Source organism: Mytilus trossulus, chromosome 14, assembly GCF_036588685.1.
Source record: "Mytilus trossulus isolate FHL-02 chromosome 14, PNRI_Mtr1.1.1.hap1, whole genome shotgun sequence".
Lineage (NCBI taxonomy): Eukaryota > Metazoa > Mollusca > Bivalvia > Mytilida > Mytilidae > Mytilus > Mytilus trossulus.
In genome coordinates, this window is record NC_086386.1 from 50,103,969 (window position 1) to 50,131,116 (window position 27,148).

The following is a 27,148-nucleotide window of genomic DNA, read 5'->3' on the forward strand; positions in this document are numbered from 1 at the left end:
AATAATTTGCCAACCAAAAACTTGTTTTCATCGTAAAGCAAATTGAATAAGCTTTCAAACTTAATTTATAGTTTTTACTTGTAACAAGCGGATTTTTTGTCATGTTACTTAAATGGAGAGGCAAAACTTGAAATTTACGGATGACGAGATAATAATTTAAAACAAAACTTACTGATATGAAGTGTAGAAACCAAGTTGTGTGACTGAGAAATTAATTTGCTTCTTTATATCGTATACTCAAATTGATGAAATACAATGATATGAAACAAAAGAGTGGAAAACCGGTTTGCGATCACAATTTACGCTACTCCTGAACAGTCTCAGCGTACCAAAGAAAAAGTTTAACAACAGTTTCAAGTTTTAGGATTTATTGGGAACTTCTCTTTACATTTGATATATTAACAGGGGATAGCGCGAACGCAGTCCCCCACACTAAAAAATTGCGTACCCGAGTTGCCCACATTTGGGGCAATCGCAGGCTTCAGCCTAACCGGAGTGCAATGGAAAGGCCTCGACCTGGGGAGACCGCCTTTTTGATCACGGTGCTCCCTGTACCAGGTAAGTATGCTTGGATATCTGACATTTGTCCATTTGAGTAAATCAGGAGTAACTTTATAAAGAGGTATTCGAACATATTATAGTCAGCCGATACATCAGTTTAAAACATACAATAAAAAAATCGACTTCGCATCGAGAGCCATTTGCCTCCTTCCACTGATTTCATTGAAACACGTTGGTGTATTAAAGACCGGGACACTTTTTCAGGACGATTTGTTGAAAGGGACCAAATAAAGTAGGATAACTCTGTGGATTAAAAACGTACTATGTACGTTCAGATCGCCATGATGCTTTCACACGGAATATCAATAGTTTACAATTCACTCCTCCGCAATAAATTAAAAAAAATTCAACAAGAACTTTATTGTTTTTCCCTCTTTCGTCGCTTCAATTTCGTAACTGCCTTTCGTTCATACAACACTGTTTGCTTCTGTTTCGTATTCAGTTACCATTTTTACAGTGTACGCGCAAAATTTTAAAATCAAATTTATTCAATTTGGTGCGAGGGAAAAAAATCGACGGCAAAGCAATCATTTGCGTTTGAAATTGATAAAGGAGGGCGACAAAGGTCGCGAGATTATTTCTTGAATCCGTCCATGCTGCACATGCAGTTTCCGCTTTTTCAATATAGCCAGGCAAATAAAATACGGCATCACTTTTCATCAAATGCACGTATTTTCCTCTTATGCAATTTACCCGGTATAGTTGAATTTCATATTATTTCAAATAGAAAAAATAATTTGCCAACCAAAAACTTGTTTTCATCGTAAAGCAAATTGAATAAGCTTTCAAACTTAATTTATAGTTTTTACTTGTAACAAGCGGATTTTTTGTCATGTTACTTAAATGGAGAGGCAAAACTTGAAATTTACGGATGACGAGATAATAATTTAAAACAAAACTTACTGATATGAAGTGTAGAAACCAAGTTGTGTGACTGAGAAATTAATTTGCTTCTTTATATCGTATACTCAAATTGATGAAATACAATGATATGAAACAAAAGAGTGGAAAACCGGTTTGCGATCACAATTTACGCTACTCCTGAACAGTCTCAGCGTACCAAAGAAAAAGTTTAACAACAGTTTCAAGTTTTAGGATTTATTGGGAACTTCTCTTTACATTTGATATATTAACAGGGGATAGCGCGAACGCAGTCCCCCACACTAAAAAATTGCGTACCCGAGTTGCCCACATTTGGGGCAATCGCAGGCTTCAGCCTAACCGGAGTGCAATGGAAAGGCCTCGACCTGGGGAGACCGCCTTTTTGATCACGGTGCTCCCTGTACCAGGTAAGTATGCTTGGATATCTGACATTTGTCCATTTGAGTAAATCAGGAGTAACTTTATAAAGAGGTATTCGAACATATTATAGTCAGCCGATACATCAGTTTAAAACATACAATAAAAAAAATCGACTTCGCATCGAGAGCCATTTGCCTCCTTCCACTGATTTCATTGAAACACGTTGGTGTATTAAAGACCGGGACACTTTTTCAGGACGATTTGTTGAAAGGGACCAAATAAAGTAGGATAACTCTGTGGATTAAAAACGTACTATGTACGTTCAGATCGCCATGATGCTTTCACACGGAATATCAATAGTTTACAATTCACTCCTCCGCAATAAATTAAAAAAAATTCAACAAGAACTTTATTGTTTTTCCCTCTTTCGTCGCTTCAATTTCGTAACTGCCTTTCGTTCATACAACACTGTTTGCTTCTGTTTCGTATTCAGTTACCATTTTTACAGTGTACGCGCAAAATTTTAAAATCAAATTTATTCAATTTGGTGCGAGGGAAAAAAATCGACGGCAAAGCAATCATTTGCGTTTGAAATTGATAAAGGAGGGCGACAAAGGTCGCGAGATTATTTCTTGAATCCGTCCATGCTGCACATGCAGTTTCCGCTTTTTCAATATAGCCAGGCAAATAAAATACGGCATCACTTTTCATCAAATGCACGTATTTTCCTCTTATGCAATTTACCCGGTATAGTTGAATTTCATATTATTTCAAATAGAAAAAATAATTTGCCAACCAAAAACTTGTTTTCATCGTAAAGCAAATTGAATAAGCTTTCAAACTTAATTTATAGTTTTTACTTGTAACAAGCGGATTTTTTGTCATGTTACTTAAATGGAGAGGCAAAACTTGAAATTTACGGATGACGAGATAATAATTTAAAACAAAACTTACTGATATGAAGTGTAGAAACCAAGTTGTGTGACTGAGAAATTAATTTGCTTCTTTATATCGTATACTCAAATTGATGAAATACAATGATATGAAACAAAAGAGTGGAAAACCGGTTTGCGATCACAATTTACGCTACTCCTGAACAGTCTCAGCGTACCAAAGAAAAAGTTTAACAACAGTTTCAAGTTTTAGGATTTATTGGGAACTTCTCTTTACATTTGATATATTAACAGGGGATAGCGCGAACGCAGTCCCCCACACTAAAAAATTGCGTACCCGAGTTGCCCACATTTGGGGCAATCGCAGGCTTCAGCCTAACCGGAGTGCAATGGAAAGGCCTCGACCTGGGGAGACCGCCTTTTTGATCACGGTGCTCCCTGTACCAGGTAAGTATGCTTGGATATCTGACATTTGTCCATTTGAGTAAATCAGGAGTAACTTTATAAAGAGGTATTCGAACATATTATAGTCAGCCGATACATCAGTTTAAAACATACAATAAAAAAAATCGACTTCGCATCGAGAGCCATTTGCCTCCTTCCACTGATTTCATTGAAACACGTTGGTGTATTAAAGACCGGGACACTTTTTCAGGACGATTTGTTGAAAGGGACCAAATAAAGTAGGATAACTCTGTGGATTAAAAACGTACTATGTACGTTCAGATCGCCATGATGCTTTCACACGGAATATCAATAGTTTACAATTCACTCCTCCGCAATAAATTAAAAAAAATTCAACAAGAACTTTATTGTTTTTCCCTCTTTCGTCGCTTCAATTTCGTAACTGCCTTTCGTTCATACAACACTGTTTGCTTCTGTTTCGTATTCAGTTACCATTTTTACAGTGTACGCGCAAAATTTTAAAATCAAATTTATTCAATTTGGTGCGAGGGAAAAAAATCGACGGCAAAGCAATCATTTGCGTTTGAAATTGATAAAGGAGGGCGACAAAGGTCGCGAGATTATTTCTTGAATCCGTCCATGCTGCACATGCAGTTTCCGCTTTTTCAATATAGCCAGGCAAATAAAATACGGCATCACTTTTCATCAAATGCACGTATTTTCCTCTTATGCAATTTACCCGGTATAGTTGAATTTCATATTATTTCAAATAGAAAAAATAATTTGCCAACCAAAAACTTGTTTTCATCGTAAAGCAAATTGAATAAGCTTTCAAACTTAATTTATAGTTTTTACTTGTAACAAGCGGATTTTTTGTCATGTTACTTAAATGGAGAGGCAAAACTTGAAATTTACGGATGACGAGATAATAATTTAAAACAAAACTTACTGATATGAAGTGTAGAAACCAAGTTGTGTGACTGAGAAATTAATTTGCTTCTTTATATCGTATACTCAAATTGATGAAATACAATGATATGAAACAAAAGAGTGGAAAACCGGTTTGCGATCACAATTTACGCTACTCCTGAACAGTCTCAGCGTACCAAAGAAAAAGTTTAACAACAGTTTCAAGTTTTAGGATTTATTGGGAACTTCTCTTTACATTTGATATATTAACAGGGGATAGCGCGAACGCAGTCCCCCACACTAAAAAATTGCGTACCCGAGTTGCCCACATTTGGGGCAATCGCAGGCTTCAGCCTAACCGGAGTGCAATGGAAAGGCCTCGACCTGGGGAGACCGCCTTTTTGATCACGGTGCTCCCTGTACCAGGTAAGTATGCTTGGATATCTGACATTTGTCCATTTGAGTAAATCAGGAGTAACTTTATAAAGAGGTATTCGAACATATTATAGTCAGCCGATACATCAGTTTAAAACATACAATAAAAAAAATCGACTTCGCATCGAGAGCCATTTGCCTCCTTCCACTGATTTCATTGAAACACGTTGGTGTATTAAAGACCGGGACACTTTTTCAGGACGATTTGTTGAAAGGGACCAAATAAAGTAGGATAACTCTGTGGATTAAAAACGTACTATGTACGTTCAGATCGCCATGATGCTTTCACACGGAATATCAATAGTTTACAATTCACTCCTCCGCAATAAATTAAAAAAAATTCAACAAGAACTTTATTGTTTTTCCCTCTTTCGTCGCTTCAATTTCGTAACTGCCTTTCGTTCATACAACACTGTTTGCTTCTGTTTCGTATTCAGTTACCATTTTTACAGTGTACGCGCAAAATTTTAAAATCAAATTTATTCAATTTGGTGCGAGGGAAAAAAATCGACGGCAAAGCAATCATTTGCGTTTGAAATTGATAAAGGAGGGCGACAAAGGTCGCGAGATTATTTCTTGAATCCGTCCATGCTGCACATGCAGTTTCCGCTTTTTCAATATAGCCAGGCAAATAAAATACGGCATCACTTTTCATCAAATGCACGTATTTTCCTCTTATGCAATTTACCCGGTATAGTTGAATTTCATATTATTTCAAATAGAAAAAATAATTTGCCAACCAAAAACTTGTTTTCATCGTAAAGCAAATTGAATAAGCTTTCAAACTTAATTTATAGTTTTTACTTGTAACAAGCGGATTTTTTGTCATGTTACTTAAATGGAGAGGCAAAACTTGAAATTTACGGATGACGAGATAATAATTTAAAACAAAACTTACTGATATGAAGTGTAGAAACCAAGTTGTGTGACTGAGAAATTAATTTGCTTCTTTATATCGTATACTCAAATTGATGAAATACAATGATATGAAACAAAAGAGTGGAAAACCGGTTTGCGATCACAATTTACGCTACTCCTGAACAGTCTCAGCGTACCAAAGAAAAAGTTTAACAACAGTTTCAAGTTTTAGGATTTATTGGGAACTTCTCTTTACATTTGATATATTAACAGGGGATAGCGCGAACGCAGTCCCCCACACTAAAAAATTGCGTACCCGAGTTGCCCACATTTGGGGCAATCGCAGGCTTCAGCCTAACCGGAGTGCAATGGAAAGGCCTCGACCTGGGGAGACCGCCTTTTTGATCACGGTGCTCCCTGTACCAGGTAAGTATGCTTGGATATCTGACATTTGTCCATTTGAGTAAATCAGGAGTAACTTTATAAAGAGGTATTCGAACATATTATAGTCAGCCGATACATCAGTTTAAAACATACAATAAAAAAAATCGACTTCGCATCGAGAGCCATTTGCCTCCTTCCACTGATTTCATTGAAACACGTTGGTGTATTAAAGACCGGGACACTTTTTCAGGACGATTTGTTGAAAGGGACCAAATAAAGTAGGATAACTCTGTGGATTAAAAACGTACTATGTACGTTCAGATCGCCATGATGCTTTCACACGGAATATCAATAGTTTACAATTCACTCCTCCGCAATAAATTAAAAAAAATTCAACAAGAACTTTATTGTTTTTCCCTCTTTCGTCGCTTCAATTTCGTAACTGCCTTTCGTTCATACAACACTGTTTGCTTCTGTTTCGTATTCAGTTACCATTTTTACAGTGTACGCGCAAAATTTTAAAATCAAATTTATTCAATTTGGTGCGAGGGAAAAAAATCGACGGCAAAGCAATCATTTGCGTTTGAAATTGATAAAGGAGGGCGACAAAGGTCGCGAGATTATTTCTTGAATCCGTCCATGCTGCACATGCAGTTTCCGCTTTTTCAATATAGCCAGGCAAATAAAATACGGCATCACTTTTCATCAAATGCACGTATTTTCCTCTTATGCAATTTACCCGGTATAGTTGAATTTCATATTATTTCAAATAGAAAAAATAATTTGCCAACCAAAAACTTGTTTTCATCGTAAAGCAAATTGAATAAGCTTTCAAACTTAATTTATAGTTTTTACTTGTAACAAGCGGATTTTTTGTCATGTTACTTAAATGGAGAGGCAAAACTTGAAATTTACGGATGACGAGATAATAATTTAAAACAAAACTTACTGATATGAAGTGTAGAAACCAAGTTGTGTGACTGAGAAATTAATTTGCTTCTTTATATCGTATACTCAAATTGATGAAATACAATGATATGAAACAAAAGAGTGGAAAACCGGTTTGCGATCACAATTTACGCTACTCCTGAACAGTCTCAGCGTACCAAAGAAAAAGTTTAACAACAGTTTCAAGTTTTAGGATTTATTGGGAACTTCTCTTTACATTTGATATATTAACAGGGGATAGCGCGAACGCAGTCCCCCACACTAAAAAATTGCGTACCCGAGTTGCCCACATTTGGGGCAATCGCAGGCTTCAGCCTAACCGGAGTGCAATGGAAAGGCCTCGACCTGGGGAGACCGCCTTTTTGATCACGGTGCTCCCTGTACCAGGTAAGTATGCTTGGATATCTGACATTTGTCCATTTGAGTAAATCAGGAGTAACTTTATAAAGAGGTATTCGAACATATTATAGTCAGCCGATACATCAGTTTAAAACATACAATAAAAAAAATCGACTTCGCATCGAGAGCCATTTGCCTCCTTCCACTGATTTCATTGAAACACGTTGGTGTATTAAAGACCGGGACACTTTTTCAGGACGATTTGTTGAAAGGGACCAAATAAAGTAGGATAACTCTGTGGATTAAAAACGTACTATGTACGTTCAGATCGCCATGATGCTTTCACACGGAATATCAATAGTTTACAATTCACTCCTCCGCAATAAATTAAAAAAAATTCAACAAGAACTTTATTGTTTTTCCCTCTTTCGTCGCTTCAATTTCGTAACTGCCTTTCGTTCATACAACACTGTTTGCTTCTGTTTCGTATTCAGTTACCATTTTTACAGTGTACGCGCAAAATTTTAAAATCAAATTTATTCAATTTGGTGCGAGGGAAAAAAATCGACGGCAAAGCAATCATTTGCGTTTGAAATTGATAAAGGAGGGCGACAAAGGTCGCGAGATTATTTCTTGAATCCGTCCATGCTGCACATGCAGTTTCCGCTTTTTCAATATAGCCAGGCAAATAAAATACGGCATCACTTTTCATCAAATGCACGTATTTTCCTCTTATGCAATTTACCCGGTATAGTTGAATTTCATATTATTTCAAATAGAAAAAATAATTTGCCAACCAAAAACTTGTTTTCATCGTAAAGCAAATTGAATAAGCTTTCAAACTTAATTTATAGTTTTTACTTGTAACAAGCGGATTTTTTGTCATGTTACTTAAATGGAGAGGCAAAACTTGAAATTTACGGATGACGAGATAATAATTTAAAACAAAACTTACTGATATGAAGTGTAGAAACCAAGTTGTGTGACTGAGAAATTAATTTGCTTCTTTATATCGTATACTCAAATTGATGAAATACAATGATATGAAACAAAAGAGTGGAAAACCGGTTTGCGATCACAATTTACGCTACTCCTGAACAGTCTCAGCGTACCAAAGAAAAAGTTTAACAACAGTTTCAAGTTTTAGGATTTATTGGGAACTTCTCTTTACATTTGATATATTAACAGGGGATAGCGCGAACGCAGTCCCCCACACTAAAAAATTGCGTACCCGAGTTGCCCACATTTGGGGCAATCGCAGGCTTCAGCCTAACCGGAGTGCAATGGAAAGGCCTCGACCTGGGGAGACCGCCTTTTTGATCACGGTGCTCCCTGTACCAGGTAAGTATGCTTGGATATCTGACATTTGTCCATTTGAGTAAATCAGGAGTAACTTTATAAAGAGGTATTCGAACATATTATAGTCAGCCGATACATCAGTTTAAAACATACAATAAAAAAAATCGACTTCGCATCGAGAGCCATTTGCCTCCTTCCACTGATTTCATTGAAACACGTTGGTGTATTAAAGACCGGGACACTTTTTCAGGACGATTTGTTGAAAGGGACCAAATAAAGTAGGATAACTCTGTGGATTAAAAACGTACTATGTACGTTCAGATCGCCATGATGCTTTCACACGGAATATCAATAGTTTACAATTCACTCCTCCGCAATAAATTAAAAAAAATTCAACAAGAACTTTATTGTTTTTCCCTCTTTCGTCGCTTCAATTTCGTAACTGCCTTTCGTTCATACAACACTGTTTGCTTCTGTTTCGTATTCAGTTACCATTTTTACAGTGTACGCGCAAAATTTTAAAATCAAATTTATTCAATTTGGTGCGAGGGAAAAAAATCGACGGCAAAGCAATCATTTGCGTTTGAAATTGATAAAGGAGGGCGACAAAGGTCGCGAGATTATTTCTTGAATCCGTCCATGCTGCACATGCAGTTTCCGCTTTTTCAATATAGCCAGGCAAATAAAATACGGCATCACTTTTCATCAAATGCACGTATTTTCCTCTTATGCAATTTACCCGGTATAGTTGAATTTCATATTATTTCAAATAGAAAAAATAATTTGCCAACCAAAAACTTGTTTTCATCGTAAAGCAAATTGAATAAGCTTTCAAACTTAATTTATAGTTTTTACTTGTAACAAGCGGATTTTTTGTCATGTTACTTAAATGGAGAGGCAAAACTTGAAATTTACGGATGACGAGATAATAATTTAAAACAAAACTTACTGATATGAAGTGTAGAAACCAAGTTGTGTGACTGAGAAATTAATTTGCTTCTTTATATCGTATACTCAAATTGATGAAATACAATGATATGAAACAAAAGAGTGGAAAACCGGTTTGCGATCACAATTTACGCTACTCCTGAACAGTCTCAGCGTACCAAAGAAAAAGTTTAACAACAGTTTCAAGTTTTAGGATTTATTGGGAACTTCTCTTTACATTTGATATATTAACAGGGGATAGCGCGAACGCAGTCCCCCACACTAAAAAATTGCGTACCCGAGTTGCCCACATTTGGGGCAATCGCAGGCTTCAGCCTAACCGGAGTGCAATGGAAAGGCCTCGACCTGGGGAGACCGCCTTTTTGATCACGGTGCTCCCTGTACCAGGTAAGTATGCTTGGATATCTGACATTTGTCCATTTGAGTAAATCAGGAGTAACTTTATAAAGAGGTATTCGAACATATTATAGTCAGCCGATACATCAGTTTAAAACATACAATAAAAAAAATCGACTTCGCATCGAGAGCCATTTGCCTCCTTCCACTGATTTCATTGAAACACGTTGGTGTATTAAAGACCGGGACACTTTTTCAGGACGATTTGTTGAAAGGGACCAAATAAAGTAGGATAACTCTGTGGATTAAAAACGTACTATGTACGTTCAGATCGCCATGATGCTTTCACACGGAATATCAATAGTTTACAATTCACTCCTCCGCAATAAATTAAAAAAAATTCAACAAGAACTTTATTGTTTTTCCCTCTTTCGTCGCTTCAATTTCGTAACTGCCTTTCGTTCATACAACACTGTTTGCTTCTGTTTCGTATTCAGTTACCATTTTTACAGTGTACGCGCAAAATTTTAAAATCAAATTTATTCAATTTGGTGCGAGGGAAAAAAATCGACGGCAAAGCAATCATTTGCGTTTGAAATTGATAAAGGAGGGCGACAAAGGTCGCGAGATTATTTCTTGAATCCGTCCATGCTGCACATGCAGTTTCCGCTTTTTCAATATAGCCAGGCAAATAAAATACGGCATCACTTTTCATCAAATGCACGTATTTTCCTCTTATGCAATTTACCCGGTATAGTTGAATTTCATATTATTTCAAATAGAAAAAATAATTTGCCAACCAAAAACTTGTTTTCATCGTAAAGCAAATTGAATAAGCTTTCAAACTTAATTTATAGTTTTTACTTGTAACAAGCGGATTTTTTGTCATGTTACTTAAATGGAGAGGCAAAACTTGAAATTTACGGATGACGAGATAATAATTTAAAACAAAACTTACTGATATGAAGTGTAGAAACCAAGTTGTGTGACTGAGAAATTAATTTGCTTCTTTATATCGTATACTCAAATTGATGAAATACAATGATATGAAACAAAAGAGTGGAAAACCGGTTTGCGATCACAATTTACGCTACTCCTGAACAGTCTCAGCGTACCAAAGAAAAAGTTTAACAACAGTTTCAAGTTTTAGGATTTATTGGGAACTTCTCTTTACATTTGATATATTAACAGGGGATAGCGCGAACGCAGTCCCCCACACTAAAAAATTGCGTACCCGAGTTGCCCACATTTGGGGCAATCGCAGGCTTCAGCCTAACCGGAGTGCAATGGAAAGGCCTCGACCTGGGGAGACCGCCTTTTTGATCACGGTGCTCCCTGTACCAGGTAAGTATGCTTGGATATCTGACATTTGTCCATTTGAGTAAATCAGGAGTAACTTTATAAAGAGGTATTCGAACATATTATAGTCAGCCGATACATCAGTTTAAAACATACAATAAAAAAAATCGACTTCGCATCGAGAGCCATTTGCCTCCTTCCACTGATTTCATTGAAACACGTTGGTGTATTAAAGACCGGGACACTTTTTCAGGACGATTTGTTGAAAGGGACCAAATAAAGTAGGATAACTCTGTGGATTAAAAACGTACTATGTACGTTCAGATCGCCATGATGCTTTCACACGGAATATCAATAGTTTACAATTCACTCCTCCGCAATAAATTAAAAAAAATTCAACAAGAACTTTATTGTTTTTCCCTCTTTCGTCGCTTCAATTTCGTAACTGCCTTTCGTTCATACAACACTGTTTGCTTCTGTTTCGTATTCAGTTACCATTTTTACAGTGTACGCGCAAAATTTTAAAATCAAATTTATTCAATTTGGTGCGAGGGAAAAAAATCGACGGCAAAGCAATCATTTGCGTTTGAAATTGATAAAGGAGGGCGACAAAGGTCGCGAGATTATTTCTTGAATCCGTCCATGCTGCACATGCAGTTTCCGCTTTTTCAATATAGCCAGGCAAATAAAATACGGCATCACTTTTCATCAAATGCACGTATTTTCCTCTTATGCAATTTACCCGGTATAGTTGAATTTCATATTATTTCAAATAGAAAAAATAATTTGCCAACCAAAAACTTGTTTTCATCGTAAAGCAAATTGAATAAGCTTTCAAACTTAATTTATAGTTTTTACTTGTAACAAGCGGATTTTTTGTCATGTTACTTAAATGGAGAGGCAAAACTTGAAATTTACGGATGACGAGATAATAATTTAAAACAAAACTTACTGATATGAAGTGTAGAAACCAAGTTGTGTGACTGAGAAATTAATTTGCTTCTTTATATCGTATACTCAAATTGATGAAATACAATGATATGAAACAAAAGAGTGGAAAACCGGTTTGCGATCACAATTTACGCTACTCCTGAACAGTCTCAGCGTACCAAAGAAAAAGTTTAACAACAGTTTCAAGTTTTAGGATTTATTGGGAACTTCTCTTTACATTTGATATATTAACAGGGGATAGCGCGAACGCAGTCCCCCACACTAAAAAATTGCGTACCCGAGTTGCCCACATTTGGGGCAATCGCAGGCTTCAGCCTAACCGGAGTGCAATGGAAAGGCCTCGACCTGGGGAGACCTTTTTTTTTTTTATATTTCAAACACTTTATTCAATAAATCATATACATAGTACAATTATGTTAAAACAGAAATATCACAGATAATACATTGTACATTGTAATATGAAATACAAATATCATGAATATTAACAATCAAATTATACACAATATAATATTAGAAGAAGGTTATCACTAACTCTTCATCTTCAACTTTACAAAATAAATCCGATATACACCAAAATTCAATAAATTTTTCCAAAGGAAAACGTTCAAAATCTGCTAAAATACGTAATCTTAACTGTTGTAGAAAGAATATATAAATATCATTGGGTAACACATGTTTTCTATCAAACTTTTTCCAATTACGAACAATCCAAATGGTTTTACAATACAATCCAATTAATAACAGTATAACACTTTTTAACTTTTTACCGGTTACAATAATGTTTCTAAATAAAATATGTTCAAAGTCTAACAGCAACATGCCATTAGACAATGAAAAAATCCAATTCTTAATTAAAGAAAACAATACTTTAATTTGAACACAGTCACAAAAAAGGTGCTTTAAAGTTTCTGGTTCTCTTGCACAAAAAGTGCATCTATTACTTTTATATACATTATGATTAAACAATAAATTATTAATTGGTAAAATACCATGAACAATTTTAAATATCACATCTCTAGAAAATCTATCCATAAATTTATCAAATACATTTTTAAAAACAGGTGTAAATTCTACATCTGGATTTTTTTCAACTATCTTAGGAGTATAATCAAAACTCTCCAGTAACAATTTATACAAAACTTTTGTGGTTACTCCCCTTATATCACTATTATCACAATCTGTATAAACATCAATACACTTTTGATAAAAAGGTGAAATGTATTCACTATGTGGTATATTTAAAGACCTGAATTCATCATTATAAAATCGTAATGTGAATCCAACCCAATAAATAGAAAATTTTACAAACTTTACCTGTCGACTATTTATAATATCACCTAAATGCTTCAAGCGTAACGCTTTCAGCTTACAATTTATATTAATAACATTTAAACCACCACGTGGTTTATCTAAGTACATATTATTTCTACTCAACATTTCTACTTTACCATTCCATATAAATTGAAAAATACATCTTTGAAACTTTTGAATATAATACTTCGACATAAATAAAACACTTCCTACATACCATATTTTAGAACATGCTAATACATTAATAATCAATGATTTTTCTAATAAAGACAAACTTCTAAATCTCCACATATTCAACATTTTTTCAAATTTAATAAAAATAGGATGCCAAATATCATCTTGGGTAATATTATTACCAGTTTTAATACCAATAATTTTCATACTATCGACAAAATCGATTCCAAATCTATAATTATCTTTTCTATCTTTCCAAGCACCTAACCAAATACCTTTGGTTTTAGTTTTGTTCAACTTGGAACCAGTACCTTTACCATATAAATCAATCAAATACAAAAATTTAGTAATACTTTTATCAGTAGTTAAAATACCAGTGCTATCATCAGCAAAAACAGAAATCTTACAATTATCACAAGTACCAGGTAAATTAATACCTACAATATCTTTATCTTTAATAACTTTTCTAATAAATGGTTCTAAACATAATATGTATAATAAAGGAGATAAACTGCACCCTTGTTTTACAGAGCGAGTTATCTTTACAGGATTAGAAATAAAATTATTAACAAGAATACAAGATGACAAATCATTATACAATATTTTAACCCATTTTATCAAATTGGGTCCAAAATTAAATTTTTCTAAAACTTTAAACATAAATTCATGTACAATTTTATCAAAAGCTTTCTCTTGATCTAAAGAAACAAAAGCACATTTTAAATTTTTCTGGTTTATATAATCAACAATATTACGATGCAAGTGAGCATTATCTAATATAGAGCGACCTCTTAATGCACAAGTTTGGTCTATACCTATAATCTTATCAGACACTAGGCCCATTCTAGTACATATAATTTTACTTAAAATTTTAACATCAATATTCAACAAACTAATAGGACGGTAGAATTTAACATCATAATGCTTAGCACTATCTTTACATATTAAAGTAATATAACTTAGTTTCTGAGAATCAGACAAAGTATTCTCAGAAAAAATATTTTCATATAATGACAATAACATAGGACCAAAAATATCTATAAATGTAAGATAAAATTCTTTTGATAAGCCATCCGGACCGGGTGACTTATTGTTTTCCATACCTTTTAAAGAGGTTACAATTTCATCAATAATAATAGGAGTCTCACATAAATTCATATCAAAATCATCTAAAACAGGTAAATCTTCTAAGAAAAAATCCATAACATCTTTATCAATAGGTTCATTTGTAAATAACTCTGTATAAAAATCTTCAAATTGTTTCATAATATCAATCTGTTTATCAAAAATGACACCATCTTTTCTAATTTCAGAAATCTTTTTCTTTTTACCTTTCTTCACTTCTCTTTGAAAAAAATATTTTGTAACACGTTCACTATTGTCTAAAAGTTTCGCTTTACCTCTTATTTGTGAACCTCTAAAGTCATTTAAATAATATTGTTTAATCTCATCTTTCAAAACACTAATTTGTTCAAAATAATTACCTGGAGACTTGCTCTCCAATTTACACAACCTAAAATATCTCTTCTCTAAATCTTTAATAACAGCATGTTTAATTCTATTTTTCTTTTTACAATAATCAATACAAAAAGTTTTAATATTTTCTTTAAAATAATCCCATACATCAATACATATATCTAAACCATCACTAAATTCAATAAACCATTCTCTAAACTTAATACAAAAAAGTTTATCTGACAATATAGAGTTGTTCAGTTTCCAATAACCGTTCCCATTCTTGACCTCAGTCACGTTATTTATAGACATAAACACGCAATCATGGTCAGAAAAAGAAAAAGGTAAATTAATACAACGATTTACATTAGGTTTTAAATCTGTCGATAGATAAATTCTGTCTAAGCGACAAGAAACATTTGGACTCCGCCAGGTAACATTTACCTGGTTAGGATATAAAGTTCTATAAATATCAAAAAGTTCAAAATCTAGTACAATAGATTTTAGTTTATCTGCACCATCTAAACCTCTATTAACATTACCACCAATCTTATCTAGTTTAGTATTAACAATACAATTAAAATCACCGCCAAATATTTTATAACTCTGTGTCATAACAAAAGGATAAATATCATCAAAAAATTGTTTTCTTTCACTACTTTCATTAGGTGCGTAAACATTAAATAAACGATATAAAACATTGTCAATTTTAACATCTACATATTGAAATCTTCCATCTAAATCTCGATGGTATTTAACAATTACAAAATCAATAGAATGTGAAATAAAGATAGCGGTTCCACGGCTAAAGTTTGAGCCGAAGTTCCAAAAACATCTATACATATCAAAATAGGTATTTAATTCATTACTAATAGTTGAATTTGAAACATGTGTTTCTTGCAAAAATAAAATGTGAAAATTATTTCTCAAACAAAAATCTTTCAAAGCATATTGACATTTAACGTTAAGTAGACCATTAACATTTAATGATGCTACGTTAATTTTATTTTCTTTTTCAGATATAGTCATTTAAAGGTAAGTATAAAAAACAATCATACAGATAGATGGATAAATAAATAATTACAGGTAATATATTAATTACAGGTAAAGTATAAAATGAAAAATATGAATTTGTACTTTTAACATGAGAAGAATTTAAATGCCCTGACAGTGAAAATATAAAGTGGACAAACAGGTACATGCACTTTATCAAAATAATACAATAGAAATAAAATAGACAGGTGAGTAGTATTTTGAACACAGGTTTTAAATATAAGAGACAAAAGAATGTAACTTTATAAAGACCATAAAATGGTTCTATAATACTATTGAATATAACCATATGAAAATAGATATATATAAACAATATATCAATATCAAAATTATAAATACTATAAAAATAAGACAAAATACACCTATAAAAGGTTATAAAAGGATAATCTAAATCAAAGTCCGTGGACAGAAGGGCAGTTATTTCAAGGGGAATAATCAAAATACATACATAGTCCATAAGGTATAAAAAGTTAGTCAACATCAATTGTCCCAATACATCTGATAGGTAAGGCTAATGGTCCTGTCCTCTCTTGTTCTTCCTTCACTATCTTCTTACTGGTGTCTTCATCATCCTCCGTGTTTCCATCGTCTCTCCCCCTCTTCCTGGTTTTTCCGGACAAGTCCATCTCTTCAGTACCTCGATCCTGGGGCGGATCTTCACTGCTATCAGTACATCGGTCCTCCCCAGGACCTTCACTGCTAAAAGGTACATCAGCACTCGGTTGAGTGCCTTCACCGCTACTGGTGGTCAGTCCATCGGGCCGCGCAGGGGACCCTTCACTGCTAAGAAGTACATCGGGTCGCCCTGTTGACCCTTCACTGCCACTCGTACGCGGTACATCGACACTCAACGGAGTGCTTTCACCGCTTCCTTCTTCCAACCCTGCCCTCGCCGACTCGGCATAGCTCTTCTTGGTGGTGGTATTCTGGCCATTCCGGGGGCAGTTCGACCTCTGGTGTCCTTTCTGGCCACACTTTAGGCAGACAGGCTGTCTACCCAAAACTGTGACCAGAACTTGCCGGTTGTATACCATTCCTTTGTAAGGTATTAACATGTACTGCTCCTCGGTACTCTTCATAATGCCTTTCAGGGCCCCGGTCTTCAATTTCAACCCTCCATATTCCATAGTTTCCTCTTCAATTTGAATGGCGGTCCCATATCGCTCCAACCACTCAGCGACCAGCTCCTTCCTAAGATGCAAAGGAAACCAGTGAATCTTAAATTTGACCACTCTACGATCTATCCTGTCTAAATACACAGCACCGCTCCCGTTGGCTAGGCCCCTTCTCTGTCCGTCACCAAATTCCTCCGTCTGGCTATCTGTGGCGAAAGTCAGATACCATTCCGCCCCTTCGCCGGTCTTGTAGATAGCCACAAGCTCTCTGGTCGCCAACATACCTTCTAAAGCCTCCAAAACTTGTCCACGAGTGTTGACCTTCGTATTGACAAATTTCGCCCGCAACGTTCTCCTCATAACATCAGCGTTAACATAATGGTCCATAATTCTTAGACGGGCGGCCGCGAAGCCGACACCGTCAATCACCTGGATATTGTAGTGGAGACCGCCTTTTTGATCACGGTGCTCCCTGTACCAGGTAAGTATGCTTGGATATCTGACATTTGTCCATTTGAGTAAATCAGGAGTAACTTTATAAAGAGGTATTCGAACATATTATAGTCAGCCGATACATCAGTTTAAAACATACAATAAAAAAAATCGACTTCGCATCGAGAGCCATTTGCCTCCTTCCACTGATTTCATTGAAACACGTTGGTGTATTAAAGACCGGGACACTTTTTCAGGACGATTTGTTGAAAGGGACCAAATAAAGTAGGATAACTCTGTGGATTAAAAACGTACTATGTACGTTCAGATCGCCATGATGCTTTCACACGGAATATCAATAGTTTACAATTCACTCCTCCGCAATAAATTAAAAAAAATTCAACAAGAACTTTATTGTTTTTCCCTCTTTCGTCGCTTCAATTTCGTAACTGCCTTTCGTTCATACAACACTGTTTGCTTCTGTTTCGTATTCAGTTACCATTTTTACAGTGTACGCGCAAAATTTTAAAATCAAATTTATTCAATTTGGTGCGAGGGAAAAAAATCGACGGCAAAGCAATCATTTGCGTTTGAAATTGATAAAGGAGGGCGACAAAGGTCGCGAGATTATTTCTTGAATCCGTCCATGCTGCACATGCAGTTTCCGCTTTTTCAATATAGCCAGGCAAATAAAATACGGCATCACTTTTCATCAAATGCACGTATTTTCCTCTTATGCAATTTACCCGGTATAGTTGAATTTCATATTATTTCAAATAGAAAAAATAATTTGCCAACCAAAAACTTGTTTTCATCGTAAAGCAAATTGAATAAGCTTTCAAACTTAATTTATAGTTTTTACTTGTAACAAGCGGATTTTTTGTCATGTTACTTAAATGGAGAGGCAAAACTTGAAATTTACGGATGACGAGATAATAATTTAAAACAAAACTTACTGATATGAAGTGTAGAAACCAAGTTGTGTGACTGAGAAATTAATTTGCTTCTTTATATCGTATACTCAAATTGATGAAATACAATGATATGAAACAAAAGAGTGGAAAACCGGTTTGCGATCACAATTTACGCTACTCCTGAACAGTCTCAGCGTACCAAAGAAAAAGTTTAACAACAGTTTCAAGTTTTAGGATTTATTGGGAACTTCTCTTTACATTTGATATATTAACAGGGGATAGCGCGAACGCAGTCCCCCACACTAAAAAATTGCGTACCCGAGTTGCCCACATTTGGGGCAATCGCAGGCTTCAGCCTAACCGGAGTGCAATGGAAAGGCCTCGACCTGGGGAGACCGCCTTTTTGATCACGGTGCTCCCTGTACCAGGTAAGTATGCTTGGATATCTGACATTTGTCCATTTGAGTAAATCAGGAGTAACTTTATAAAGAGGTATTCGAACATATTATAGTCAGCCGATACATCAGTTTAAAACATACAATAAAAAAAATCGACTTCGCATCGAGAGCCATTTGCCTCCACTGATTTCATTGAAACACGTTGGTGTATTAAAGACCGGGACACTTTTTCAGGACGATTTGTTGAAAGGGACCAAATAAAGTAGGATAACTCTGTGGATTAAAAACGTACTATGTACGTTCAGATCGCCATGATGCTTTCACACGGAATATCAATAGTTTACAATTCACTCCTCCGCAATAAATTAAAAAAAATTCAACAAGAACTTTATTGTTTTTCCCTCTTTCGTCGCTTCAATTTCGTAACTGCCTTTCGTTCATACAACACTGTTTGCTTCTGTTTCGTATTCAGTTACCATTTTTACAGTGTACGCGCAAAATTTTAAAATCAAATTTATTCAATTTGGTGCGAGGGAAAAAAATCGACGGCAAAGCAATCATTTGCGTTTGAAATTGATAAAGGAGGGCGACAAAGGTCGCGAGATTATTTCTTGAATCCGTCCATGCTGCACATGCAGTTTCCGCTTTTTCAATATAGCCAGGCAAATAAAATACGGCATCACTTTTCATCAAATGCACGTATTTTCCTCTTATGCAATTTACCCGGTATAGTTGAATTTCATATTATTTCAAATAGAAAAAATAATTTGCCAACCAAAAACTTGTTTTCATCGTAAAGCAAATTGAATAAGCTTTCAAACTTAATTTATAGTTTTTACTTGTAACAAGCGGATTTTTTGTCATGTTACTTAAATGGAGAGGCAAAACTTGAAATTTACGGATGACGAGATAATAATTTAAAACAAAACTTACTGATATGAAGTGTAGAAACCAAGTTGTGTGACTGAGAAATTAATTTGCTTCTTTATATCGTATACTCAAATTGATGAAATACAATGATATGAAACAAAAGAGTGGAAAACCGGTTTGCGATCACAATTTACGCTACTCCTGAACAGTCTCAGCGTACCAAAGAAAAAGTTTAACAACAGTTTCAAGTTTTAGGATTTATTGGGAACTTCTCTTTACATTTGATATATTAACAGGGGATAGCGCGAACGCAGTCCCCCACACTAAAAAATTGCGTACCCGAGTTGCCCACATTTGGGGCAATCGCAGGCTTCAGCCTAACCGGAGTGCAATGGAAAGGCCTCGACCTGGGGAGACCGCCTTTTTGATCACGATGCTCCCTGTACCAGGTAAGTATGCTTGGATATCTGACATTTGTCCATTTGAGTAAATCAGGAGTAACTTTATAAAGAGGTATTCGAACATATTATAGTCAGCCGATACATCAGTTTAAAACATACAATAAAAAAAATCGACTTCGCATCGAGAGCCATTTGCCTCCTTCCACTGATTTCATTGAAACACGTTGGTGTATTAAAGACCGGGACACTTTTTCAGGACGATTTGTTGAAAGGGACCAAATAAAGTAGGATAACTCTGTGGATTAAAAACGTACTATGTACGTTCAGATCGCCATGATGCTTTCACACGGAATATCAATAGTTTACAATTCACTCCTCCGCAATAAATTAAAAAAAATTCAACAAGAACTTTATTGTTTTTCCCTCTTTCGTCGCTTCAATTTCGTAACTGCCTTTCGTTCATACAACACTGTTTGCTTCTGTTTCGTATTCAGTTACCATTTTTACAGTGTACGCGCAAAATTTTAAAATCAAATTTATTCAATTTGGTGCGAGGGAAAAAAATCGACGGCAAAGCAATCATTTGCGTTTGAAATTGATAAAGGAGGGCGACAAAGGTCGCGAGATTATTTCTTGAATCCGTCCATGCTGCACATGCAGTTTCCGCTTTTTCAATATAGCCAGGCAAATAAAATACGGCATCACTTTTCATCAAATGCACGTATTTTCCTCTTATGCAATTTACCCGGTATAGTTGAATTTCATATTATTTCAAATAGAAAAAATAATTTGCCAACCAAAAACTTGTTTTCATCGTAAAGCAAATTGAATAAGCTTTCAAACTTAATTTATAGTTTTTACTTGTAACAAGCGGATTTTTTGTCATGTTACTTAAATGGAGAGGCAAAACTTGAAATTTACGGATGACGAGATAATAATTTAAAACAAAACTTACTGATATGAAGTGTAGAAACCAAGTTGTGTGACTGAGAAATTAATTTGCTTCTTTATATCGTATACTCAAATTGATGAAATACAATGATATGAAACAAAAGAGTGGAAAACCGGTTTGCGATCACAATTTACGCTACTCCTGAACAGTCTCAGCGTACCAAAGAAAAAGTTTAACAACAGTTTCAAGTTTTAGGATTTATTGGGAACTTCTCTTTACATTTGATATATTAACAGGGGATAGCGCGAACGCAGTCCCCCACACTAAAAAATTGCGTACCCGAGTTGCCCACATTTGGGGCAATCGCAGGCTTCAGCCTAACCGGAGTGCAATGGAAAGGCCTCGACCTGGGGAGACCGCCTTTTTGATCACGGTGCTCCCTGTACCAGGTAAGTATGCTTGGATATCTGACATTTGTCCATTTGAGTAAATCAGGAGTAACTTTATAAAGAGGTATTCGAACATATTATAGTCAGCCGATACATCAGTTTAAAACATACAATAAAAAAAATCGACTTCGCATCGAGAGCCATTTGCCTCCTTCCACTGATTTCATTGAAACACGTTGGTGTATTAAAGACCGGGACACTTTTTCAGGACGATTTGTTGAAAGGGACCAAATAAAGTAGGATAACTCTGTGGATTAAAAACGTACTATGTACGTTCAGATCGCCATGATGCTTTCACACGGAATATCAATAGTTTACAATTCACTCCTCCGCAATAAATTAAAAAAAATTCAACAAGAACTTTATTGTTTTTCCCTCTTTCGTCGCTTCAATTTCGTAACTGCCTTTCGTTCATACAACACTGTTTGCTTCTGTTTCGTATTCAGTTACCATTTTTACAGTGTACGCGCAAAATTTTAAAATCAAATTTATTCAATTTGGTGCGAGGGAAAAAAATCGACGGCAAAGCAATCATTTGCGTTTGAAATTGATAAAGGAGGGCGACAAAGGTCGCGAGATTATTTCTTGAATCCGTCCATGCTGCACATGCAGTTTCCGCTTTTTCAATATAGCCAGGCAAATAAAATACGGCATCACTTTTCATCAAATGCACGTATTTTCCTCTTATGCAATTTACCCGGTATAGTTGAATTTCATATTATTTCAAATAGAAAAAATAATTTGCCAACCAAAAACTTGTTTTCATCGTAAAGCAAATTGAATAAGCTTTCAAACTTAATTTATAGTTTTTACTTGTAACAAGCGGATTTTTTGTCATGTTACTTAAATGGAGAGGCAAAACTTGAAATTTACGGATGACGAGATAATAATTTAAAACAAAACTTACTGATATGAAGTGTAGAAACCAAGTTGTGTGACTGAGAAATTAATTTGCTTCTTTATATCGTATACTCAAATTGATGAAATACAATGATATGAAACAAAAGAGTGGAAAACCGGTTTGCGATCACAATTTACGCTACTCCTGAACAGTCTCAGCGTACCAAAGAAAAAGTTTAACAACAGTTTCAAGTTTTAGGATTTATTGGGAACTTCTCTTTACATTTGATATATTAACAGGGGATAGCGCGAACGCAGTCCCCCACACTAAAAAATTGCGTACCCGAGTTGCCCACATTTGGGGCAATCGCAGGCTTCAGCCTAACCGGAGTGCAATGGAAAGGCCTCGACCTGGGGAGACCGCCTTTTTGATCACGGTGCTCCCTGTACCAGGTAAGTATGCTTGGATATCTGACATTTGTCCATTTGAGTAAATCAGGAGTAACTTTATAAAGAGGTATTCGAACATATTATAGTCAGCCGATACATCAGTTTAAAACATACAATAAAAAAAATCGACTTCGCATCGAGAGCCATTTGCCTCCTTCCACTGATTTCATTGAAACACGTTGGTGTATTAAAGACCGGGACACTTTTTCAGGACGATTTGTTGAAAGGGACCAAATAAAGTAGGATAACTCTGTGGATTAAAAACGTACTATGTACGTTCAGATCGCCATGATGCTTTCACACGGAATATCAATAGTTTACAATTCACTCCTCCGCAATAAATTAAAAAAAATTCAACAAGAACTTTATTGTTTTTCCCTCTTTCGTCGCTTCAATTTCGTAACTGCCTTTCGTTCATACAACACTGTTTGCTTCTGTTTCGTATTCAGTTACCATTTTTACAGTGTACGCGCAAAATTTTAAAATCAAATTTATTCAATTTGGTGCGAGGGAAAAAAATCGACGGCAAAGCAATCATTTGCGTTTGAAATTGATAAAGGAGGGCGACAAAGGTCGCGAGATTATTTCTTGAATCCGTCCATGCTGCACATGCAGTTTCCGCTTTTTCAATATAGCCAGGCAAATAAAATACGGCATCACTTTTCATCAAATGCACGTATTTTCCTCTTATGCAATTTACCCGGTATAGTTGAATTTCATATTATTTCAAATAGAAAAAATAATTTGCCAACCAAAAACTTGTTTTCATCGTAAAGCAAATTGAATAAGCTTTCAAACTTAATTTATAGTTTTTACTTGTAACAAGCGGATTTTTTGTCATGTTACTTAAATGGAGAGGCAAAACTTGAAATTTACGGATGACGAGATAATAATTTAAAACAAAACTTACTGATATGAAGTGTAGAAACCAAGTTGTGTGACTGAGAAATTAATTTGCTTCTTTATATCGTATACTCAAATTGATGAAATACAATGATATGAAACAAAAGAGTGGAAAACCGGTTTGCGATCACAATTTACGCTACTCCTGAACAGTCTCAGCGTACCAAAGAAAAAGTTTAACAACAGTTTCAAGTTTTAGGATTTATTGGGAACTTCTCTTTACATTTGATATATTAACAGGGGATAGCGCGAACGCAGTCCCCCACACTAAAAAATTGCGTACCCGAGTTGCCCACATTTGGGGCAATCGCAGGCTTCAGCCTAACCGGAGTGCAATGGAAAGGCCTCGACCTGGGGAGACCGCCTTTTTGATCACGGTGCTCCCTGTACCAGGTAAGTATGCTTGGATATCTGACATTTGTCCATTTGAGTAAATCAGGAGTAACTTTATAAAGAGGTATTCGAACATATTATAGTCAGCCGATACATCAGTTTAAAACATACAATAAAAAAAATCGACTTCGCATCGAGAGCCATTTGCCTCCTTCCACTGATTTCATTGAAACACGTTGGTGTATTAAAGACCGGGACACTTTTTCAGGACGATTTGTTGAAAGGGACCAAATAAAGTAGGATAACTCTGTGGATTAAAAACGTACTATGTACGTTCAGATCGCCATGATGCTTTCACACGGAATATCAATAGTTTACAATTCACTCCTCCGCAATAAATTAAAAAAAATTCAACAAGAACTTTATTGTTTTTCCCTCTTTCGTCGCTTCAATTTCGTAACTGCCTTTCGTTCATACAACACTGTTTGCTTCTGTTTCGTATTCAGTTACCATTTTTACAGTGTACGCGCAAAATTTTAAAATCAAATTTATTCAATTTGGTGCGAGGGAAAAAAATCGACGGCAAAGCAATCATTTGCGTTTGAAATTGATAAAGGAGGGCGACAAAGGTCGCGAGATTATTTCTTGAATCCGTCCATGCTGCACATGCAGTTTCCGCTTTTTCAATATAGCCAGGCAAATAAAATACGGCATCACTTTTCATCAAATGCACGTATTTTCCTCTTATGCAATTTACCCGGTATAGTTGAATTTCATATTATTTCAAATAGAAAAAATAATTTGCCAACCAAAAACTTGTTTTCATCGTAAAGCAAATTGAATAAGCTTTCAAACTTAATTTATAGTTTTTACTTGTAACAAGCGGATTTTTTGTCATGTTACTTAAATGGAGAGGCAAAACTTGAAATTTACGGATGACGAGATAATAATTTAAAACAAAACTTACTGATATGAAGTGTAGAAACCAAGTTGTGTGACTGAGAAATTAATTTGCTTCTTTATATCGTATACTCAAATTGATGAAATACAATGATATGAAACAAAAGAGTGGAAAACCGGTTTGCGATCACAATTTACGCTACTCCTGAACAGTCTCAGCGTACCAAAGAAAAAGTTTAACAACAGTTTCAAGTTTTAGGATTTATTGGGAACTTCTCTTTACATTTGATATATTAACAGGGGATAGCGCGAACGCAGTCCCCCACACTAAAAAATTGCGTACCCGAGTTGCCCACATTTGGGGCAATCGCAGGCTTCAGCCTAACCGGAGTGCAATGGAAAGGCCTCGACCTGGGGAGACCGCCTTTTTGATCACGGTGCTCCCTGTACCAGGTAAGTATGCTTGGATATCTGACATTTGTCCATTTGAGTAAATCAGGAGTAACTTTATAAAGAGGTATTCGAACATATTATAGTCAGCCGATACATCAGTTTAAAACATACAATAAAAAAAATCGACTTCGCATCGAGAGCCATTTGCCTCCTTCCACTGATTTCATTGAAACACGTTGGTGTATTAAAGACCGGGACACTTTTTCAGGACGATTTGTTGAAAGGGACCAAATAAAGTAGGATAACTCTGTGGATTAAAAACGTACTATGTACGTTCAGATCGCCATGATGCTTTCACACGGAATATCAATAGTTTACAATTCACTCCTCCGCAATAAATTAAAAAAAATTCAACAAGAACTTTATTGTTTTTCCCTCTTTCGTCGCTTCAATTTCGTAACTGCCTTTCGTTCATACAACACTGTTTGCTTCTGTTTCGTATTCAGTTACCATTTTTACAGTGTACGCGCAAAATTTTAAAATCAAATTTATTCAATTTGGTGCGAGGGAAAAAAATCGACGGCAAAGCAATCATTTGCGTTTGAAATTGATAAAGGAGGGCGACAAAGGTCGCGAGATTATTTCTTGAATCCGTCCATGCTGCACATGCAGTTTCCGCTTTTTCAATATAGCCAGGCAAATAAAATACGGCATCACTTTTCATCAAATGCACGTATTTTCCTCTTATGCAATTTACCCGGTATAGTTGAATTTCATATTATTTCAAATAGAAAAAATAATTTGCCAACCAAAAACTTGTTTTCATCGTAAAGCAAATTGAATAAGCTTTCAAACTTAATTTATAGTTTTTACTTGTAACAAGCGGATTTTTTGTCATGTTACTTAAATGGAGAGGCAAAACTTGAAATTTACGGATGACGAGATAATAATTTAAAACAAAACTTACTGATATGAAGTGTAGAAACCAAGTTGTGTGACTGAGAAATTAATTTGCTTCTTTATATCGTATACTCAAATTGATGAAATACAATGATATGAAACAAAAGAGTGGAAAACCGGTTTGCGATCACAATTTACGCTACTCCTGAACAGTCTCAGCGTACCAAAGAAAAAGTTTAACAACAGTTTCAAGTTTTAGGATTTATTGGGAACTTCTCTTTACATTTGATATATTAACAGGGGATAGCGCGAACGCAGTCCCCCACACTAAAAAATTGCGTACCCGAGTTGCCCACATTTGGGGCAATCGCAGGCTTCAGCCTAACCGGAGTGCAATGGAAAGGCCTCGACCTGGGGAGACCGCCTTTTTGATCACGGTGCTCCCTGTACCAGGTAAGTATGCTTGGATATCTGACATTTGTCCATTTGAGTAAATCAGGAGTAACTTTATAAAGAGGTATTCGAACATATTATAGTCAGCCGATACATCAGTTTAAAACATACAATAAAAAAAATCGACTTCGCATCGAGAGCCATTTGCCTCCTTCCACTGATTTCATTGAAACACGTTGGTGTATTAAAGACCGGGACACTTTTTCAGGACGATTTGTTGAAAGGGACCAAATAAAGTAGGATAACTCTGTGGATTAAAAACGTACTATGTACGTTCAGATCGCCATGATGCTTTCACACGGAATATCAATAGTTTACAATTCACTCCTCCGCAATAAATTAAAAAAAATTCAACAAGAACTTTATTGTTTTTCCCTCTTTCGTCGCTTCAATTTCGTAACTGCCTTTCGTTCATACAACACTGTTTGCTTCTGTTTCGTATTCAGTTACCATTTTTACAGTGTACGCGCAAAATTTTAAAATCAAATTTATTCAATTTGGTGCGAGGGAAAAAAATCGACGGCAAAGCAATCATTTGCGTTTGAAATTGATAAAGGAGGGCGACAAAGGTCGCGAGATTATTTCTTGAATCCGTCCATGCTGCACATGCAGTTTCCGCTTTTTCAATATAGCCAGGCAAATAAAATACGGCATCACTTTTCATCAAATGCACGTATTTTCCTCTTATGCAATTTACCCGGTATA

General features: G+C 35.5%; 16 non-coding genes and 1 pseudogene across 16 annotated transcripts; all 17 read right to left on the reverse strand.

Moving 5' to 3' along the window:
- Window positions 1-402: 402 nt before the first annotated feature.
- LOC134698538 (U1 spliceosomal RNA) lies at window positions 403-566 on the reverse strand. Its single transcript, XR_010103484.1, has one exon. It is a non-coding gene; the product is annotated as a U1 spliceosomal RNA (small nuclear RNA).
- A 1,128-nt stretch (window positions 567-1,694) lies between these two features.
- On the reverse strand, window positions 1,695-1,858 carry LOC134698540 (U1 spliceosomal RNA). The gene has a single exon (XR_010103486.1). It is a non-coding gene; the product is annotated as a U1 spliceosomal RNA (small nuclear RNA).
- A 1,129-nt stretch (window positions 1,859-2,987) lies between these two features.
- On the reverse strand, window positions 2,988-3,151 carry LOC134698541 (U1 spliceosomal RNA). The gene has a single exon (XR_010103487.1). It is a non-coding gene; the product is annotated as a U1 spliceosomal RNA (small nuclear RNA).
- Window positions 3,152-4,280: 1,129 nt separating this feature from the next.
- Window positions 4,281-4,444, reverse strand: LOC134698542 (U1 spliceosomal RNA). Its single transcript, XR_010103488.1, has one exon. It is a non-coding gene; the product is annotated as a U1 spliceosomal RNA (small nuclear RNA).
- A 1,129-nt stretch (window positions 4,445-5,573) lies between these two features.
- On the reverse strand, window positions 5,574-5,737 carry LOC134698543 (U1 spliceosomal RNA). The gene has a single exon (XR_010103489.1). It is a non-coding gene; the product is annotated as a U1 spliceosomal RNA (small nuclear RNA).
- Window positions 5,738-6,866: 1,129 nt separating this feature from the next.
- On the reverse strand, window positions 6,867-7,030 carry LOC134698544 (U1 spliceosomal RNA). The gene has a single exon (XR_010103490.1). It is a non-coding gene; the product is annotated as a U1 spliceosomal RNA (small nuclear RNA).
- Window positions 7,031-8,159: 1,129 nt separating this feature from the next.
- LOC134698157 (U1 spliceosomal RNA) lies at window positions 8,160-8,323 on the reverse strand. Its single transcript, XR_010103127.1, has one exon. It is a non-coding gene; the product is annotated as a U1 spliceosomal RNA (small nuclear RNA).
- A 1,129-nt stretch (window positions 8,324-9,452) lies between these two features.
- Window positions 9,453-9,616, reverse strand: LOC134698158 (U1 spliceosomal RNA). Its single transcript, XR_010103128.1, has one exon. It is a non-coding gene; the product is annotated as a U1 spliceosomal RNA (small nuclear RNA).
- Window positions 9,617-10,745: 1,129 nt separating this feature from the next.
- On the reverse strand, window positions 10,746-10,909 carry LOC134698159 (U1 spliceosomal RNA). The gene has a single exon (XR_010103129.1). It is a non-coding gene; the product is annotated as a U1 spliceosomal RNA (small nuclear RNA).
- A 1,129-nt stretch (window positions 10,910-12,038) lies between these two features.
- On the reverse strand, window positions 12,039-12,173 carry LOC134698473 (U1 spliceosomal RNA; annotated as a pseudogene).
- Window positions 12,174-18,533: 6,360 nt separating this feature from the next.
- Window positions 18,534-18,697, reverse strand: LOC134698160 (U1 spliceosomal RNA). Its single transcript, XR_010103130.1, has one exon. It is a non-coding gene; the product is annotated as a U1 spliceosomal RNA (small nuclear RNA).
- A 1,125-nt stretch (window positions 18,698-19,822) lies between these two features.
- LOC134698435 (U1 spliceosomal RNA) lies at window positions 19,823-19,986 on the reverse strand. The gene has a single exon (XR_010103392.1). It is a non-coding gene; the product is annotated as a U1 spliceosomal RNA (small nuclear RNA).
- Window positions 19,987-21,115: 1,129 nt separating this feature from the next.
- Window positions 21,116-21,279, reverse strand: LOC134698161 (U1 spliceosomal RNA). Its single transcript, XR_010103131.1, has one exon. It is a non-coding gene; the product is annotated as a U1 spliceosomal RNA (small nuclear RNA).
- A 1,129-nt stretch (window positions 21,280-22,408) lies between these two features.
- Window positions 22,409-22,572, reverse strand: LOC134698163 (U1 spliceosomal RNA). The gene has a single exon (XR_010103133.1). It is a non-coding gene; the product is annotated as a U1 spliceosomal RNA (small nuclear RNA).
- A 1,129-nt stretch (window positions 22,573-23,701) lies between these two features.
- On the reverse strand, window positions 23,702-23,865 carry LOC134698164 (U1 spliceosomal RNA). The gene has a single exon (XR_010103134.1). It is a non-coding gene; the product is annotated as a U1 spliceosomal RNA (small nuclear RNA).
- A 1,129-nt stretch (window positions 23,866-24,994) lies between these two features.
- Window positions 24,995-25,158, reverse strand: LOC134698165 (U1 spliceosomal RNA). The gene has a single exon (XR_010103135.1). It is a non-coding gene; the product is annotated as a U1 spliceosomal RNA (small nuclear RNA).
- Window positions 25,159-26,287: 1,129 nt separating this feature from the next.
- LOC134698166 (U1 spliceosomal RNA) lies at window positions 26,288-26,451 on the reverse strand. Its single transcript, XR_010103136.1, has one exon. It is a non-coding gene; the product is annotated as a U1 spliceosomal RNA (small nuclear RNA).
- Between the last annotated feature and the right edge of the window lie 697 nt (window positions 26,452-27,148).